This window comes from Rhinopithecus bieti, unplaced genomic scaffold (genome assembly GCF_001698545.2).
Source record: "Rhinopithecus bieti isolate Rb0 unplaced genomic scaffold, ASM169854v2 scaffold_32081, whole genome shotgun sequence".
Taxonomy (NCBI): Eukaryota; Metazoa; Chordata; class Mammalia; order Primates; family Cercopithecidae; genus Rhinopithecus; species Rhinopithecus bieti.
In genome coordinates, this window is record NW_016814436.1 from 697,307 (window position 1) to 717,246 (window position 19,940).

A 19,940-nucleotide genomic window follows, 5' to 3' on the forward strand; every position below is an offset into this window, starting at 1 on the left:
ACCCACCCACCCATCCATCCATGTTTGTTAAGCCTTTCCCTAGTGTCAGGAACTATGCACTTTCTATTGCACTAAGATACTAACATCAAAATGGTAGCAGCAGCTATTGTGCTTCTGTTTGGGCTCAGATGCAATGAGGAACCAGGGTGTCTCACTGGCAAAGAATATCCAGATCAGTCCTGTGAATGTTTCCACATTGGCAGTAATTCAAATAATAGCAACCTCATGCTCAACGGCTAAGATCATGCCTTTTTATGAGTCATTGTAAAGTGCCAAGTGCATTGACATATACTTCATAAATGCTAAATAATAACAAGTCAGTGAACCTAGAAGTATTGGATTCAGTATTCGAGACATTAAATCCAAGTTATGCTGTTCGAGAAACAAGGCAAACAAATAAATCAACCCCAAATCAAATAAAGCCTACATCCATTCCCAGCCAGCAGTGGGTGTTGTGTGGAATGCTCTTTATGGGTGAGTGGTTATCTCGTGAAGGGGCACTTGTTAGTATTTTACCTGACAGATCACATACTATGCCTTGCCTGTGATTTGGGAGAAGAGTTTTATATCCAGCCCACAGTAGACAACAGCAACACTATATTCTTAAGGCTCCAATTCCCTTTATTTGATGCCAGAAAATAATGTCTACTGAAGCCCTGGAGAAGAGTAACAGTCACCCCACTGAGCAATTAGACTGATCCTGGTGGGGAGTCTCTGTAGGCAGTACTGGGAGACACTGTTTGTATTTCAAAGCCAGGATTTAGTTTTCCTTTCAGACATAAGTCTTTTCAGGGGTCCCTGCGATTCCTTGAGGGTTTAGGCACACAATCTGCAAAGCCTGAAATGCCACATAATCCTGTATTGGCAACTGAATTGGATACAGTATGGTCTGAGTGGTTTTCTGATTCACAGTCCAGAGCTCTGACCATGGCCTGGTGCTGTTTGATCTGGGGTCTCTGGGCATGGCCCCTTCTCTCTAGGAGTCTGCCATCTTGGTTGCACGTATAAACATGATTTCCTAGGACTCACATTCCCTTAGTCATTTCACAGTGATGACACCCTTAGGAGCGAAGTGCAACCTTCCATAGCAAAAGACTGACAGCAAAGCTCATTCCAAATTAGGAGGTGATGAACATGACATCTCAGGGAGCGACACAGACTGGCAAGATCACGCTTGAACATCGTCTAGGAGGAGATGCCATTCTTCAGTGGTCACTTCCAAAACAATTTTACTCTCATTCAATTTCAGCCAAGGGAAGCAGAGCCAATGAGCCTACACCAGACAACTAGATCTATCAATGAAGTATTGAGTAGAGGACTACAGAGCCAGGAATCAAAAGGCAATACAGCCATCAAGTGCTGACCTTGCTACGTTTTCTACAAATAGAAGATGATTCCAGCCAGTTTCCTCATGGTGCAGACCTAGCTCATCACATCTTATAGAACTGAATGTACATGTGAACAATATAATGTTTCCAATGGTTAGGATGGCGGTTCTCAAACATTACTGACCACCCCAATCACCTGGAGAGTTCAAAAAAAGCAGATTTCTGTTCTACAACCTCAGAGATTCTGACTTGGTAGATCTGGGATGAGGATGTTTTTAGCAGGCACTCCAGTGATGGGAGCAGATGGCCTGTCCACCATGCTTTTGGAAATCATTGCTTTAAATCAGTGTTTCATCCATCTTTGCAAGGGTGCAATGTAAAGAGTTTAGGGAAATACCTTCAAAGTAATCCAGTTTAAATTTCTTATTTTGCAGATGAAAAAATTGAGGGGTCAAGTAACTTTCTCAAGGTCACTCAGACAGTCACAAGTACAAAGTTAGGATGACAAGCAACATTTAATCATAGTGCCCTTTGTACCATTTCATTTGGTGAATCTCCTCTCTGTCAAGTCCTGCTGGACATGTACACAAGTAGAAAAAACTAGTGTACATTGGATGATAATCCAAATGCATTATAACACTATTTAAATTATAATATAATTATAATGATGTGGATAATTTTTATATCATTGAAACAACTGCTGAGAACTTCAGTGTTGCCAAAACAAACACTAGAAAAAATGAATTCAGAAAGAAGTGGCACCTACCTTCTCCAAATCGACAGTGAAGATGAAGATAGCAAGGTCTCAGTTATTCTGTGAACAAGCACAACATCTGGGTTCCCCAAATCAGAGTCTATAACAAAGTAAAAAATAAATAGTTTCAAAAAACTATTTTATTGTACATATTCCTGGTATTGTATCAAAAGAACAGGACATGCTTTCCACAAGCCGTTCTAGAGTCAAACCAGATTGAGGTGTCATAAATATGGTCATCATCCCTAGGTCAATACCTCCCTTGACTTTGTGTCTCCATTGTCAGTTTAAGCTGAAGAGTTCTGTGTCTCAGCAAATTCCAGATGTGTCTTGATAAGGGCCATTGGAAGATTAGCCCATGGACTTGACTCTGAATTGTTATAATAGAAGACCCCCTCAGACATGGGATATGAAGCTCTGAGAACTTTTGACTCATTTTTTTGGGTTCCTCTTTTAGAAGAGAGTGAAAACTGAATACGACCTTATTTCAAATGAATGGGAAGTCAGAGAAGGCAAGCCAAGAAGAGTGACTAGTTCTTCAAGATTTCAGAGTTTATATTTGTACTCATTGATGGGTTGATTGATTGACTCATTCATTCATTCAAGAATGATTTATGAAAACTTTTCATGTGCTGGGCAGTTGTTCTGTTCACTAAGATGGCAGGTTTTACCCAATGTGAAACAGATTGGCTGAAAGGAGGGCAAATACCTATCATTAGTTATTAATCTTATAATAATTTAGAAGAAAGGCCAAGGCCTAACAACCTTACAGGTTGGTTATACAGGCAAGAGCACTTAAGTGGGAGTAAAGTGGCCTGGGTCAAGTTCTGGGAGACCTTGGGCTATAGGAAGGTTTCTCAACCCCAACAGTATGGATACTTGTGGCTGAATAAATATTTTTGGGGCATATGGACTGTCCTGTGCACTGTAAAATGTTTAGCAGCATTCCTGGCCTCTAGATGCCAGTAGCATCACCCCACCCTCCAGTTATGATAACCAAACACGTCTCCAGATTTTGCCAAATGTCCCTGGTAAGAACCACTGGAGTATAGTAGTAACTACTATTTTTTGAGCACCTTTTAGGGGCATTGTGCCAGGACTTAATATATATCTTCACATTCAGTCTTGACACTAGCTTTTCAAAGCAAGCATTCTTATTTCTATTCAAAACATGGTGAAACTAAGGTCCAGAGATGTTAAGGGAATCATCCAATATTACACAATTGGCAAGTATTGGAAAAGGTTTGAGCCCAGAGTTATTTGACTTCAAGGCTTATGTTCATTGTTTCCCATTATTTTGCTATGACATATTTTAAGCATTTGGAAAAGTACAGAGAATAACCTAATGAAGACCTATATACTTAGAACTCCATTTTGATCACTGCTAATATTTTCTCCCATTGCTTTATATCTATGTTTTTGGACAATAAAATGGTATAAATAGAGATGGATCTTTCTTTTAGACTTTCTCAATTCTTTCCCTCTCACTTTTCCCCTCAAATAACCATTCTACTGAGATTGTTGCCATGTCCTTTCCGGGAAAGAGTTCATATTTTCTTACATGTACATGAGTAGTCTCATAAATGATATATAGCACTTGAAGAAAAGTACATAAATGTACAAATTCTTGTGCAATCTGTTTTTCTGTTTTCTTTACTCAACATTAAGTTTTTGAGTTTTTTGTATGTTGGAGCTACAGTTTCAATTCCTTTCCTTTTATTGTATGAGAATAAAGAGACCACAATGGCTTGACATTCGGGTGGTCTCTTATTTTTCACTCTTACAAGTCACAGTGCGGGGAACATGGCATGTATGTGTGTGTGTGTACACACGTGTGAGCGTTCCCCTAGGAAAGACAGCTAGATGTGGGATTCCTGGGTCAAAGTGCGGGGAACATGGCATGTATGTGTGTGTGTGTACACACGTGTGAGCATTTCCCTAGGAAAGACAGCTAGATGTGGGATTCCTGGGTCACAGTGTGGGGAACATGGCATGTATGTGTGTGTGTGTGTACACACGTGTGAGCGTTTCCCTAGGAAAGACAGCTAGATGTGGCATTCCTGGGTTGCAGGATGTGCATATCTTCAACTTTATTAGATATTGCTAAATTGCTCTCCAAAATGATTGTACTAAATTACACTCCCTCCAACACACTGTAAGAGTATTCATTTCTTCACATCCTTGCCAATGTTCAGTATTTTCAAACTTTATAATGTTTGCCAGTCTGATTGGGGTGAAATAGCATATAATTATTGTTTCAAAAGCCTGTGTTCTTAACCACTACTCTTACTGTCTACACTTCTTGAAGCTTCAGTTATGTAAAATGGAGCAAATACCTTTTTCGATTTCTTGGAGTAGTAATAAATTCTCCTGGTGTAATATGCGAATGCATTTTGTAAATATGAAGTGCCACTTTTGTTCATTGCTGGCGGTGGAGAGAAAATGTGGTTTCTATGGCAGGCAATTTGATGAAATCTATCAAAATTTCAAACATACACGTATTTTCTTTGAACATAAAAAACAATTTCAAAATTATAGAAAAGTTGCAAAAATAGTGAAGAGAATTTCTATACACCCAGATCGTCTAAGCATTAACATTTTAATCACATTTAAATTATAATATTTATGTGCATGTGTATTATATGTACACACACATTATTTTCCCAATGATGTTAACTCTGACAATTTTCTATAAACATTCCGCTATATAACCATGGAAAAGTTGTCAAAATCAAGAAATTAACATTGCTATAATACCATTACCTAGTTTGTATATCTTATTCAGATTTTATCAACTGCCTTACTACTGTCCTTAACTGTAAAATATTTTTTTTCCTCCTCCAGGACCCAGTCTGAGATCATTCATTGTACTGAGTTGTCAAGTCTCTTCAATTTCATTTAATATGGAATAATTCTTTAGTCCTTTTTTGTCTTTCAGGACCTTGATATTTTTGAAGAGCACCGGTCAGTTCTTTTGAAGAATATCCCTCATTTTAGGTTTGTCTGATGTTTCCTCATGATTAGATTCAGGGTATGCATTTTTGACAAAAATAACATGGAATTGACATTGTGTGCTCCATATGTCAGTTTGTCCCCATACTGGTGATGTCATTTCAATTGCTTGGTCAGAGTGGTGTCTGCCCGGTTTCTCGTGCCCTTTTTGTAATTGGTAAGTATCTTTTTGGGAGATATTGTGAGACTGTGGAAACATCCTATTTCTATCAGCATGGACTCACGGATATAATGAGTTATACTGTGTTATATGCTGAGTTATATCAATGTCTATTTTCATGCCCAAATTGCTCCATGCTTGGCCAGTGTGGACCCCTTCAGTCTTGCTCCTGATGTGTGTCTTCTTACATGTCCCCATTTTTCCGTGAGCATTTCCTTACTTTCTGGCACAATAAGATGTCCCAGGTTCATCTTCTGTTTTCCCAGCTCCTGTCCTGGAATGGGCCATTTTCCAATAAGTAGAGAATAATATTTAGAAACCAAGATCTGGGTGTTAGGCATGTTCTTTGTTAGTGGTGCACCTAACTTTTTTTGTTTTTTTTTTGAGATGGGGCTTCGCTCTTGTCGCCCAGGCTGGAGTGCAGTCTCAGCTCACTGGAACCTCCGCCTCCTGGGTTTAAACAATTCTCCTCCCTCAGCCTCCCAAGTAGCTGGGATTACAGGCGCTCACCATGAGGCCTGGCTAATTTTTATATTTTTAGTAGAGGTGGGGTTTCACCATGTTGGCCAGGCTGGTTTTGAACTCCTGACTTCAGGTGATCCACCTGCCTTGGCCTCCCAAAGTGCTGGGATTGCAGGCGTGAGCCACTCTGCCCAGCCTATGCACCTAACTTTTAACCTAGCAATTTCTCTTTCAGGAATTCTTGCCGCAGATATGCCCACACACTTGTTAAAGGATTTGTGTGCAAGGTTATTAACTGCAGCATTATATAGGATAGCAAAAGATTAGACATAACCTAAAGATCTATTAATAGGAGACTGGTTAAGTTATTTGAATCCATACAATGAAATATTATGTATGTATCCATAAACGATTAATAAGTTGTTTCAAAAATATATTGTTAAAAAATACAACTTTGTGTCTAGTGCGTTACCATTTATGCACTACTAAAAGGAGAAATATATGTACAGTTATATGTATATGTGTATATACTTGCTGATAAATGCATAAAATATCTCTGGAAAAATGCACAAGAAGCCAAAAACGTTGACTGTGAGGAAGAGAATTGGGTAGCATGGGGAACAGAGGGAAGACGATGTTTACTATAAACTTCGTTTTTCCACTTAAATTTGGGACTATATGAAGTATTAAAAATAAAATACTATAAAACATAAAATAGATATAGCATTAATAAAGCATTATTTTAACCTAAGGTATTCATTGATAACTCAAATATCAGAAGGGGAATTCTGTTTTCTAAGAAAATTGGCTAACAGTGAAACTCCAATTTGGTCACTATTCCTTTGTATAAATGGAAACATTCCTGGGATTCTTTATCATTATTGTTTTTTTAAGACAGAGTTTCGCTCTTGTTGTCCAGGCTGGAGTGCAATGGCGCGATCTCGGCTCACTGCAACCTCCGCCTCCCAGGTTCAAGCGATTCTCCTGCCTCAGCCTCCTGAGTAGCTGGGATTACAGGGATGCACCACCACGCTTGGCGAATTTTGTATTTTTAGCAGAGACAGGGTTTCTCCACATTCGTCAGACTGGTCTCAAACTCCCGAACTCAGGTAATCCGCCCACTTCGGTCTCCCAAAGTGTTGGGATTACAGGTGTGGGCCACTGCGCCCGGCCCTGTGATTCTTTCATGACTTAACTTCTCCATCTGTAATATGGTATAATAACATCACTAACCCATATACCAGAGAAAATGAAACTGAAGCAGTAGTAATAAGAGAAGCAGTCTAAAAACACAAAGTGCCAGGCTACTGTGACTATTAATAATGCCACGTTTTCACATTTAAGTGAATTTAATCAATATCTGTGAACAAAAGAATGAATGCATGGATGGGTAAAGTTATAGGAGAAGGAAGATGGGAGAAGAATTATGTTGAATTGATTGAGATTCAAGAAAAACCTCTCAAAAGCACAGGAATAAATTTAAGGAGCCGACTTAAGGTAGACAGATTGTGTTAATGCATCTTGTGATCCAATACTTCACATAAGAATTGTGATACTCCAGGGAAGCAACACAGCCTAGCAGCTGATGCCATGGGTTTTAGAGTCAGGAAACTTACATTCGTAGTCTGACTCTGCCATACTAGTTGTGTGACCTGGAGCAAGTTACAAGTTTTTCAACCTCTATCTGCCTCAGTTTCCTCTAGAGCTAGAAGGGTTCTCAGAGATGATCTAATCTGTGTCTCTTATTTTCCAGATGGTCAGACAAGGTAAAAAAGGGCATGAGGAGACAAAGTGGTTGTCCAAGGTGCCATCATCAACCAGAAGCAGATTTGGCCCTAGAACATAGGAGGTAGACTGCAGATAAGCACAAATTCCTTGCAGCTCCTCTCATCAAGAAAAAGAGTCTTTTCCTCTACCCCTGTAATGTAGTGAAAATGAAGTTGTGTGAGAGTCAAGCCTGGGCTGTAAGGGGTCTTTGGGCTTCCTTTTGCCCCTCTCACGCTTGGAATGCTGCTGCCATGTGAAAAAAACTGGGGTTAGCCTGTGGGAGGATGAGAGACCACGTGGAGCAGAGACAAGAATCCCCAGAGGAAGCCCTCCCATGCCAATCAGCTGGCTGACTGCCAGACATGTGAGTGAGGGGCCCCAGAGCTCCCAGGACCAACCAAGCCACCGGCAGGCTACAGAAACCAACGAAGTTGGTTCAGATTAGAAGAGCTGCCCTAGCCATCCAGCCATCCCAGCCACCCCAAGGAACCATGAGATAAATCAATAAAATGCTTGTTGTTTTGAGTTTGGAGTGTTTGTTACAAAGCAAAAGCTAACTGACAACAAACCCAATGAGAGCCTCTTTTCAATGAAACTATATTTACAATTCATTTTTAGGAAGTCCTTTAAAAAAAAAAAAATTAGAGACAGAGTCTCACTCTCACCCAGACTAGAGTGCAGTCAGTCACTACAGCCTCAACCTCTTGGGTTCAAATGATCCTCCCACCTCAGCCTCCTGACTAGCTAGGACTACAGGCACATGCCACTAAACTTGGCTAATTTATTTTTATTTTTATTTTTTAAGAGATGGGGGTCTCAATATGTTATCCAGGCTGATCTTGAACTCCTAGCCTCAAGTGATCCTCCTGCCTCAGTCTCCCAAACTGCTGGGATTACAGGCGTGAGCCACTGTGCCCAGCCTCTAGGAAGTCTTGGGTGACCAATTCTCCACCTAGATTGACTGTCTCTCCCCACCCACATGTTGCCTGGTCCAGGTCCCTCTGCTCCCAGCAGCAGCTTCTGTTTCTCCCTGGGATCCTACGAAGGGAGGAATAAATGTATGACCTCCAGAGTCACAGACCATCATCCTTCTGCAGCAGCAGCAAGAGAGATTGGTACAGGACCCAGATAGCTGCTAGTTGCAGGAGTCCTACTGCCCCACCTCTTACTTCACAGACTCTAGACCCCTGTTACTGGGTATGCCACTTACACTATCATTAAATGACTCAGGATTAGAAGGAAAGGTGCTTACCTGGCACTGGCTGGAAGGTGATAAGCAACAGGGAAAGAACATCCTTTAAAAATGAGAGCCCTGGTGACCGGGCACAGTGGCTTGTGCCTATAATCCCAGCACTTCGGGAGGCTCAGGAGGGCAGATCACTTGAGGTCAGGAGTTCGAGACCAGCCTCACCAACATGGCGAAACCCCGTCCCTACCAAATATACATAAATCAACTAGGTGTGGTGGCGGGCACCTGGGGTCCCAGCTACTTGGAAGACTGAGGCACAAGAATAGCTTGAACCCGGGAGGCAGGGGCTGCAGTGAGCTGAGATCGCGCCACTGCACTCCAGCCTGGGCAACAGAGGACGACTCTATCTGGGGGGAAAAAAAGGGCCTGAGAGTGAGTTTCTTGAGTATCAGGTTTCCAAGTATTCACTCCCCCTCTTCTTTTTATGCCTCATTTCCCTTTTCCTTGGCTTCCATTAATATTTTCTTTCCTGTTTCCTCAAGGTATCCATATCCATTTCTAGAAATACATGAAGGGTTTCCTGGTTTCCATTAAATTTAATGCCCATATCCTCTACTCATTCCCCTTCCTTCCAACTTTAGGAATCTTTTCATTTTTCTCTTTTACAACTTTCCCCCTAACTGCCCTCATATAGAAGATTCTAGAAATGCCAGGCTCCTGACGAAAGCCCTAAGATTCTCTCAGTCAGAATCTTAGGAAGTTCCACTACTCTAGTATTATGAAGAGACCAAAGACACGTGGACAAAGGAATACTCAAAGTTTTTTAAAAGTTTTTTATTTCTATATATTTTTGGGGAATGGGTGGTATTTGGTTACATGGGTGAGTTCTTTAGTGGTGATCTGTGAGATTTCAGTGCACCCATCACCCAAGCAGTATACACTGAACTGAATTTGTAGTCCTTTATCTCTTACATCCTTCCCAACCTTTCCCCCTGAGTCCCCAAAGTTCATTATATCGTTCTTATGCCTTTGCATCCTCATAGCTTAGCTCTCACTTACGAGTGAGAACATACAATGTTTGGTTTTCCATTCCTGAGTTATTTCACTTAGAATAATCATCTCCAATCCCATTCAGGTTGCTGTGAATGCCATTCATTCATTCCTTTTTATGGGCATTTGGGCTGGTTCCACATTTTTGTAATTGTGAATTGTGCTGCTATAAACACACATGTGCAAGTATCTTTTTCGTCCAGTGACTTCTTGGGAACATTTGATGGTGGAGACAAGGGTGGAATCGGCTGGGGATCTGGAAATCCTGGGGTGGAGTAGCAGTCATGAGGAGGAGCCAGGCTGATGGGAGGAGCCATGCTGGTGGGAGGAGTCAGCTGGAGTCAACTTTGCTGCAGTTTCCTTCTTGCCAGGGCTAGTTCCTATGCTGCCTAACTTGGTGCTGGATACAGTTCTCAGAATTCCATCACCCTTGAATTCTAAAATGGTGGGGTGTTTTTTGTTTGTTTTTTGTGAATGCTAAGTTTCTACCCAAGACTCTTGGAATAAGCTGAGGTGCACTGACCATGCAGTTTGGAGCAAAGTGGTTTCACCCATTCCCATCCACCTGTCGGGTATTTGGTACTTTTGGGAAATGCTTTAGAAGAGGAACGAGGAAATCTGTGTCATCACTTGGAAATTCTGGTCCATGACCTCAACAGCCCTCCTGGAATTTCTTTGGTCAGTTTTCTGTCCTAAATGCAAATCACCTACATTAATAGAATATTCTGGGCATTTGTATAAAAATGGCTGCAGCAATTCACAGCGTTTTGTTTGGTGATGCAGGAGAGCAGTTCAGGCTCTGTTCTGTAGGGGCATTAAGGATGCTGGTCAAAGCATAAAGGGTCCTGAAGGGAAAAGCAAGCACTCCCAAGGACAGTAAGGAAAATGTAAACAGCTACCAGGCGTGGGTGCCATCTGAGAGATTTCATCTTCCAGCAGAAATTTCCCAAACCTGATCACTTTCTCCATTGCTAACAGAGAGGAGAGGAAACACAGCAATGGGGAAGTCCATTTCGAAAACAAACCACTTACTCTTTACAGCAAAGGGACTGAAGTTTTTCAGGAGAAAGATCTAGCTGCTCTCCCATTCATCAAAATGTGGCAGGACAGTGATTACAAATGCAAATGTAACCTTTAGGTCCTATAGGCAAAGGCAGTGCTCACCGCCTCTACCCAGTGGGCAGTTGAGACTGGGTTCTTTTCTCAATTCTAGTATTTTTATAAACGAATCATCACAAATTCTGCATTTATTGGTGGGTGGGTACAGAATGTTACTGATACACATTTTAAATAATATCAGTTAATATTTAGTTTTTATTTAGTATAGTTTATATTATTTCTATTTAATATTAGTTTCTAAAGCAAACATACATACAAGATAATATCTATACTTCCCTTTTGAGATTCAAGAACTAAATGAAGAGCTAGGAGGTGCCAGGCATCACGAGAAGTGTTAGCACCTGGAATTTTTACAATGCTACTGTGAAGGAGTAACAGTCACCCACGTGTCTCCATTTTGCAGATGTGAAGACAGATTCCAAGCACATAAGGGGCTTGGCCATGATTACTTGGTGATGTGGATTGCCTGTGTCCTCACCCAAATCTCATCTTGAATTGTAGCTTTCATAATTCCCACATGTCACAGGAGGGAACTGCCTGGAGGTAATTGAGTCCTGGGAGTGGGGCTGTCCCGTCCTGTTCTCATGATAGTGAATAAGTCTCATGAGATGTGATGGTTTTATAAGGGGGAGTTTCCTTGCACACGCTCTTTTACCTGCTGCCACGTAAGATAGGCCTTTTGCCCTCCGCCATGATTGTGAGGTCTCCCTAGCCACATGGAACTGTGAGTCCATTAAACTTTTTTTCTTTATAAATTATCCAGTTTTGCGTATGTCTATCAGCAGCACGAAAACATACTAATACACTTGGGTACTGCAAGGCAGAAAGGAGATTTGAGCCTAGATATGTTGACTCCAATCCCAGTATACATTCAGGATACACTTGTAGTCAAGTGCATGATGATAAAAAAGCACAAGCATGACCTGTGGTTTGATTACACTTTCATGAGAGCCTCAGGGCTGTGGTGTCATTGAAGAGGGAAAAATATCTATGGCAGATACATTTGACTGGGATTAGGGGAAGGGCAGAAGGAGAAGGAGGTTCTGATGCATCTTTCTGCAGCATCAAACACTTCACTGAATTACCATCTCTCCCTTGGGCCTGTGGAATACACATTTCCTTTGTAACTTCATCTTGGGTCTAGGGCACAGGGTCTTGGGGGTCATCTTGCTTACACAGGAAACACAAGGCTTCAACATGGCCACCCCCAACTATGATGGAACAGCTGGGTTTCAGCGGGGAAAGAACTTCTGACTCAGTTTGAAGAAGTGAAATTTGGGCATATGGAGTCGTCCCTGGTGATGACTAACCAGGCTCAGATCTGTATTGATACAGCATCCCAGTCTTACAAATTGGACATGTACTAAATCATGGGGGCATTTTTATACAAAAGAGACAAGCCTCGATGACATCAGGTGGTGGCTTCCTTGCTACAGGATGCCTTTTCCCTCTTGAACCCTGACCACCTGCCATGAAACCTTTGCATTCTGTGACCCCTCTGCCTGCCAAAGCCCTCCATGGGCAGATTGGTCTAGCCTGGTGTAGCCTTGAGAGGTGGCTGGGCTAGACCTTGAGGAGACGCTGGGCTAGACCAGTTTATCCCAGTAGATTCTCAAAGACTCAGCATTGCTGCTTCCATTCATCTTTAAGATGATACGCAAATTTTCATTAAATGAACTTCTTCCTCATTTTAGTTTTCCCCCCAGAGTTTGATTTTTAACTAAAGGAGAAGTAATTAAGGATCCCAGGGTGTGTATTTATTTTTTCAATTTGTGGTGTCTCCTCATCACCGCCTCTCAGTGTATTTGTTGGTAAAAATGGAAAGTGATATTAGTGCTATTATTAACCCCCATCGTTATACTTGGAAGAGTTCAGAAGATTTGATTTACCCAATATTTCCATCTCTGTATGGCTATGGTGATGAGTGGGAAGTCAAGAAGAAACACAAAGTAGGATGTGAATAAATCCATTTCTTTCCACAATAAACGAATGAAATCATAACTCTTCTTCTTTTCCCTAGACTTGGGTTTTGTAAGAAGCGTGGTGGTACGAGTTAAACTTGGCCTCCAATTGGTTTTGCTTGAGCACAATTATTCCCATATGGAGTAGGAAATTCCGTTTACTGCAGAGTTTTAGGGCAGATGCTTTAGAATGTGGTGCACGATTCCTCTCAAACTCTACATGAATCTGAAGAACAGAACAGAATGCTGAGTGCATTGCTGGGGAGAGACAAGGGTGTGTGGTTGCCCAGTTACCCAGCGAGAATCATGTCTTGGACCCTACCCACAGGAGACTGACATTTAGACAAACTTGTTCTCAACCACCGGCGCCGCGCCCGACGCAGGGCATGGCTCTGAATGGCTCTGGCATCTGTTTTGTCTTGCCTCAAGCCCACACACTGGGACTTGCTTGTTTTCATCCAATAGCAATTAGCACCGTGGTAAATGCCTTGTGCTCTGTGCTAATTCAGAAGAATAAGCCTGTCGCAACTCTGCCAAGAATTACAGCTAATCACAGAGGGCTCGGGGCGCACCTGCCCTTTCATCAGCCTTTTGTTTTAAAATGAGGGGTTGGTGCAACCCGAAACATTGCATTCTCTCCTTGGTCAGGGACAACCGTGGAGACCCATGGGAGACCTGGAGTGCATCCTGGTGGCCATCCCCGGGACGTGCTTCCTACAAAGGGGCACAGCGAGCTACAGGGAACCCAAGCAGCTGTTTACTATGGGCAATTGCAGACAGGGTGGGCCCCAGGGACACTCCACAGAGGTGCAGAAGCTTGGTCTACAGCAGTGCCCGCCACTGGAGACTCTTCGGAAGTCACCGCAGACACAATACTTGGGAATAAAGACCTGGGCTGCCTCCACATTTAAGCTAAAAAGCTCTTTGGTTATTGTGGTTATTGTTTTCTTTTAGACTCATCATCTAACCTAGTACCTGGGCTTATTCTAAGAATATACTTTTTGTTCTAATTTGGTATTGATCATTTATTGATTTTTGTGCTTTTCCTTTTAAAGTTAGGTTTGAAAAATAACTTACATTCAGGAAAATTCTCCCCTTTAAAGTGCATGGATCTACGAGTTTTGACAAATGTCAACAGGCACATAACCACCACCACCACCACCAGGGAGCCATTGGATGGTTCTATTGTCCCTGAACATTCTTTCTTGTTCATTTCTTGTCAGTTACCCTTCCCTGTCCCCAGCTCAGGAATCTACTGATCTAATTTTTGTTCCTATTATTCTGCTTTTTCCACAATGCCATATAAATGGAATAATTCGGTATTCTTTGTTAGCGACTTATTTCACTTAGCATAATGCCTTTGAGATCCATCTATGTTCCTTTGTGTATCAGCAGTTTGTTGTCTTATTGTTAAGTGGTATTTCACGGCATGGATGTACTATAGTTTATTTTCCAGCAAATGGACATCTGGGTTGTTTCCAACTTTTAGTTATTATTAATAATCTGCCATGAATATTCATGTACATCTTTGTGTGAGTATATACATATTTTTTATTTCTTTCAGGTAGATACCTAGGAGGGGGATTGCTTGGTCTTTCGTCATGTATTTAACTTTACAAGAAACTTCCCATATATTTTTCTTTTTATCTTTTCTTTCTTTTTTTTTTTTTGAGATGGAGTCTCACTCTGGCACCCAGGCTGGAGTGCAGTGGTGTGATCTTGGCTCACTGCAACCTCTGCCTCCTGAGTTCAAGCGATTCTCCTGCCTCAGCCTCCAGAGTAGCTGGGATTACAGGTGTGCGCCACCATGCCTGGCTATCTTCTGTATTTTTAGTAGAGGCGGGGTTTCACCATGTTGACCAGGCTGGTCTCGAACTCCTAAGCCCACGTGATCCACTCACCTCGGGCTCCCAAAGTGCTGGGATTACAGGCACGAGCCACTGCGCCTGGCCTGCCCATACATTTTTCAACTTGCATTGCTATCAGCAACATATGCAAGCTAAAATTGCTCTTCCTTGTTAACACTTGGTATTGTAAATTTTGAAAAGTTTAGTCATTCTGATAAGGATATAGAAGTATCTAATTGTGATTTTTAGGTTGCATTTTCCTAAGGACGAATGATACTGAGATTCTTTTCATGTTATAATTTATTTTAAAAATCACTTTAAATCTACTCTGCTCAAATTCATGTTGAAGACAGGTCTCATGCAACTTATTTTAGTGGGAATTTGTCAAATCTCTCCCATGTGCTTAGAAACATGCAACCCAGGAAAAGGAAAACATAGCCATGACCATCGATGTGCTTGGAGAACAGGAACTGCTTTATTTAACTTTTCTTCCATGCTGAGCTCATCTCAGGGGAGGAACCAAGCCTCTCCATCTCCCACAGCACCCAGCCCGGGGTCAAACACAACAGCAGGTGCTTCAATAAATATTTGATGATTGACTGAAGCAAGATGGTGGCTCTTGTTCCCAGTGGACATGACTAGGGTGTGTGCCTGTGTAGTGTGAGGTGTTAGAACTAGAGAGGGCTGATTGACCACTTAGTAAAAGATCTGCCCAGTGGAAGGCATTCATGGTATATGGAGGTCAGCGGTCCCCTATCAGGCTGCTCATTAGAACCAGGGAAAGAGTTTAAAAACATATGGATGCCCAGGACCAGAGGTGGATTTACCTTGACGCTAATGAGATTCACGCTTCAAGGCTCACCTGCATGGTACCCACTGGGTGCTGGGAGGTCCTCGGAGTTCTAGAGTGTTCTAGGCATGGAGGGGAAGAAGCTAGGTTGCAATTAGAACACTCGAAAAGATCTCCAAACCAAGGGACCTGACTAGGTAATGTGTATGGTTTCTTTCCTCATTTTAAAGCAATACTAAGCATGGAAATTTTGTTTTTAATTGGTGATTTCATTTTGTTCTGTTTTTCATTAAGAAGTTCTCACAAAACCTGGATCTGCCACTGCTGGGTGTCACCCCAGAGGTTGTGATTTAATTTGTCTGGGGTGTGGCCCCGGCCCTGGCAATTTTTAGAGCTTGGCGTTGAGTGGAATGTGCCTCAGGGTTGCACCACATGGTTACAGTGTCCACTAATGACCAGGTGTAGGCTGCAAGCCATCAGGAAAGATCCCAGTCATGTGTGAGCCCTTGTCATTTTAAACATCAACCCTTCAACCAAATGGGCCCTTTTTGTTTTCCTCTAAGTCAGTCTTCTTGTTTTGAGACCCTCCTATTTCAATGTGTCCCATAGGCCATCTCCCTATGGCACCCACTGGCAGGTCACAGCCCCTGCTCACTCCTCCCCAGCGGCTTTTCCTGAGCCACTGGTGAAAGCCCAGGCTGCTACGGGGCGGCAGCATAGCAAGTTGTCAAGAGCTAGGGGCAGACGCTCGAGTCCACACTGTAGCCCCGCATCTGAGTCAGAGGGAGCTGGATCAGAATCCCACCTCGGCCACCGACCAGCTTTGTGCCCCTGGACATGTTCCTTAACCTCCCTGTGCCTCAGTTTCTTCACTGGTAAAATGGATGATAATAGGAACAGCCGCATAGCTTCCAAATGAAGATGAAAAGAGAGGATGGTAAAGCTCCTGCTGCAGGCCAGGAGCATGGCCAGTGCCTGAAAAAGAAGAAATTCCGTCCGACTGATTGACGCCTACCCCTCTTCTGGTCCACCCTATGCCATGCTTCCTCCCTTCCATTGAACTGCCTGCCTTCTCTGACAATGTTTTGTCTCCACCGGCCACACTGCTGATAGGGCAGTGTCTCATCACCTGCTTCTCTTCTCAGTTAGATGCCGGCTTCTTAGAGGGGAGAGACAAGGTTTTACACCCTTCCTTCTATAGTGGTCGTTCCAAGGCTACAATATCATCATCCACAAAATAATAATAGCTAACATTTTTTGAATGTCTGTTTTTCAGACAAGCAACTCATACCTCAGGGAGGCCGTATAATCATCTAAGATCACACAGCCTGTGGGATAACATTCATCCATGCCGAAGTTTTCACCCATCTGAGGCAAAAATAAGAAAAGAGAAGGTAGAGCTAACCACATTTATTTAAAGGACTGGCTTTTATTTGGAGATTATATTATCCCCTTTTCTTTTAAATTTTAAATGCTCTTTCATTAACGGCATGGTAGTGATAGTAGGTTGCAGTAGATTTTTTAAATGATTTTACATTGCAAAATAAATTGAGTATTCTATATTTTTCTCTCCCAGTTTTTTTTCTGGTAAAATGTTATTGGTCTTTGAAGTAAAAAAAAACTGAGACCTGTTAGTCTAAAAAACAGCTGTATATAAAATGATGCTCAGTCTGTATCGGTTAAATCAATAAATATGACACTTTAACTCCTGATGCAAACTTCTTGCCAACAGAAGGAAGGAAGAGAAAATCTTTCAGTTCCTAATTTAATTTCTTCCACCACTATTTATTGAGCACCTAATTTGTGCCAAGCACTGTGCTAGAGTCTATGGACACAAATAAAACACAACTGCTGCCCTCAAAGAACCTAGCATCACGCCCAACAGTTAGGTTGGGAGAAAAAGGAACATTGCTGCTAGAATAACCAATGAATATTTCAACAGAATTATCAATATTGTAAAAATATTCAATGAATATCAATATTTGCTAAGGGTGTTTTTAATGCAATGCTGTTTTTTTGAGACAGGGTCTTACTCTGTCGCCTAGACTGGAGCACAGTGGTAGTGACATGGCTCACTGCAGCCATAACCTCCTGGGTTCAGGCAATCCTCCTGCCTCGGCCTCCTACATAGCTGGGACTACAGGCAGATGCCATCACACCTGGCTAATTTTAAAAATTTTTTTGTAGAGATGGGATCTCCCTATGTTTCCTGGGCTGGTCTTGAACTCCTGGGCTCAAGTGATCCTCCTGCCTCAGCATCCTAAAGTGCTGAGATAACATGTGTGAGCCATCGTGCCCAGCCAAGGGTATCTTTTGACCCTTAGAAGAAAAATACCAATAGACAGGGCACAACGTTTCTATCTCTCCACCAGTCTATCAGCCCCTAACGAGGCTAAACTGATAAGGGTATTCTAACCCTCATTTGGTAACATTCTTGGGGTTCACCTGCTACAAGGAGGAATTGCAGACAGCAATAAGATTTCTACCAAAAAAGCATAGATATAAGGGCTATGGATCATTTGAAAGACATTTATGAAAATATAAAGAATATTAAAATACAAAGAATGAACCATAAACCTACTATCTAAATAACTCCTGTTGGATATGAAAATAAAAAGCATTTCATCATGTGGCTAGAAAATTCAACTTAAAAATAGGATAGCATAAAATAAAAATGAGTTCTGACTCCTCTCAGTAGGCCCTCTCCATGTATCTGTTCAGACATATTTTCCATGTATATACCATCAAAATTTATATATAAAATTCACATCACATAGTACGATATACATAATCCATCAATTTTTTTTTAAGGCAAAGGACTCATAGTGAACCACACTCTTCTCCACTGCTTTTTACTTGAAAATATATCCCAGAGATATTTCTCTATCAGTTTTTTAAGATTTATCCCCCTCTTTGTAAAGACTATATAGTATTCTATCAGAGGCTATTCTTTTTTTTAAAAAAAAAAATCTCCCATTTGCCAGATATTTAATGTCTTTTGTTACAAATAATGCCTTCGAGTGTCTCTGTATAGATATTTTAGTGTACTTTTGAGGCATATCTGCAAATTCCTACAGGTGGAATGCTGCTTCGGAGAATATATATATATGTGTATATATATTTATTTATATTTAAATATTTAAATTTGTACGCCGGGTTGCGGTGGCTCACGCCTGTAATCCCAGAACTTTAGGAGGCTGAGGCAGGCAGATCACCTGAGGTCAGGAGTTTGAGACCAGCCTGGCTAACATGGTAAAACCCCATTTCTACTAAAAATACAAAATATTAGCCCACTCTGGTGGCATGCACATGTAATCCCAGCTACTCAGGAGGCTGAGGCAGGAGAATTGCTTGAACCCAGGAGGTGGAGGTTGCAGTGAGCTGAGATCACACCTCTGCACTCTAGCCTGGGTAACTGAATGAAACTCTGTCTCAGCAAAAAAATATAATAGTTATTACCAAATTGCCTTGCAAAAAGGTACGTAAATTTGTATTCCTGTGAAGAACAGTGGTGTAATTCTTGGCCAGGGATTTGTGTTCTCAATTTTTTGTATTTTTTCCAACTTGTTAGTTGACTTTTGATATGATATCGATGTTTTACTTTGCTTATTTTCATATTTGTTTGTTCAGCTTTTCTTTAGTGGTTTGTATATAGTCAAACTTACTCATCTTTTCCTTTGTGGCTTCTGGTCTTCATCTTTGTTTTAGAAAGTGTGCCTACTTCAGTATGCTGAGTTCACTTATGCTCTATTTCATAGCTTTTATGCTTTTGTTACTTGAAAGTCTTTGATCCATTTGGAATTTATTTGGGTTTACTGATGTCACTTTATTTTTCCTCAAATGTTTAGCCAGGTGTTCCACACTATTTATCGAGTAATTCATCTATTCTTTCCTGACCTGATACCCTATTTTTATGTTTAAGTCTACTTCTGGATGACACCCATCTGTCTAGTTCTTTAGCAATACAAAATTGCTTTAATTATTGTTGCTTCCTAATCTGTTTTCATAATCTAACAGGCACAGCTTACTCCATTAGACTTCCCTACCTCCTCCCTGAAGATTCCTTGCTATATTTATGCCACAATAACTACCAGTATTATTTTCTGAACTTTCTCTTCCAAAAGGAAAAGCCTGTTGGTATGCTGTAAATATTCTGTATGACATCTGGTGTGTATTTCTGATAGATACCCTTTATTGGTCTAAGAAACTGTAGTTCCCTCTAAAGCTATGTCTACAGGCAGTAAGCAAGCAGGACTTTTGTCTTCAATTTTTTTTTTTCCTGTTTTAAAACTTGCTTTAGCCTCTGGATTCAAGCACGGAGATTTAAAGAGCCTGCTAATTTCCCAACTTTTATGAAGAACATTTAGTCTATATCACCATGCAGTAGCTGGATTCCAGGTTGCTCCTGACTGTTTTTGGACAGAGAGTCTGAGAGTCCCGGGCTTTAGTCTCATTTGTTACTTTGTATTTGTGTTCCATTTCTGGTCCATAGGGAAATCTA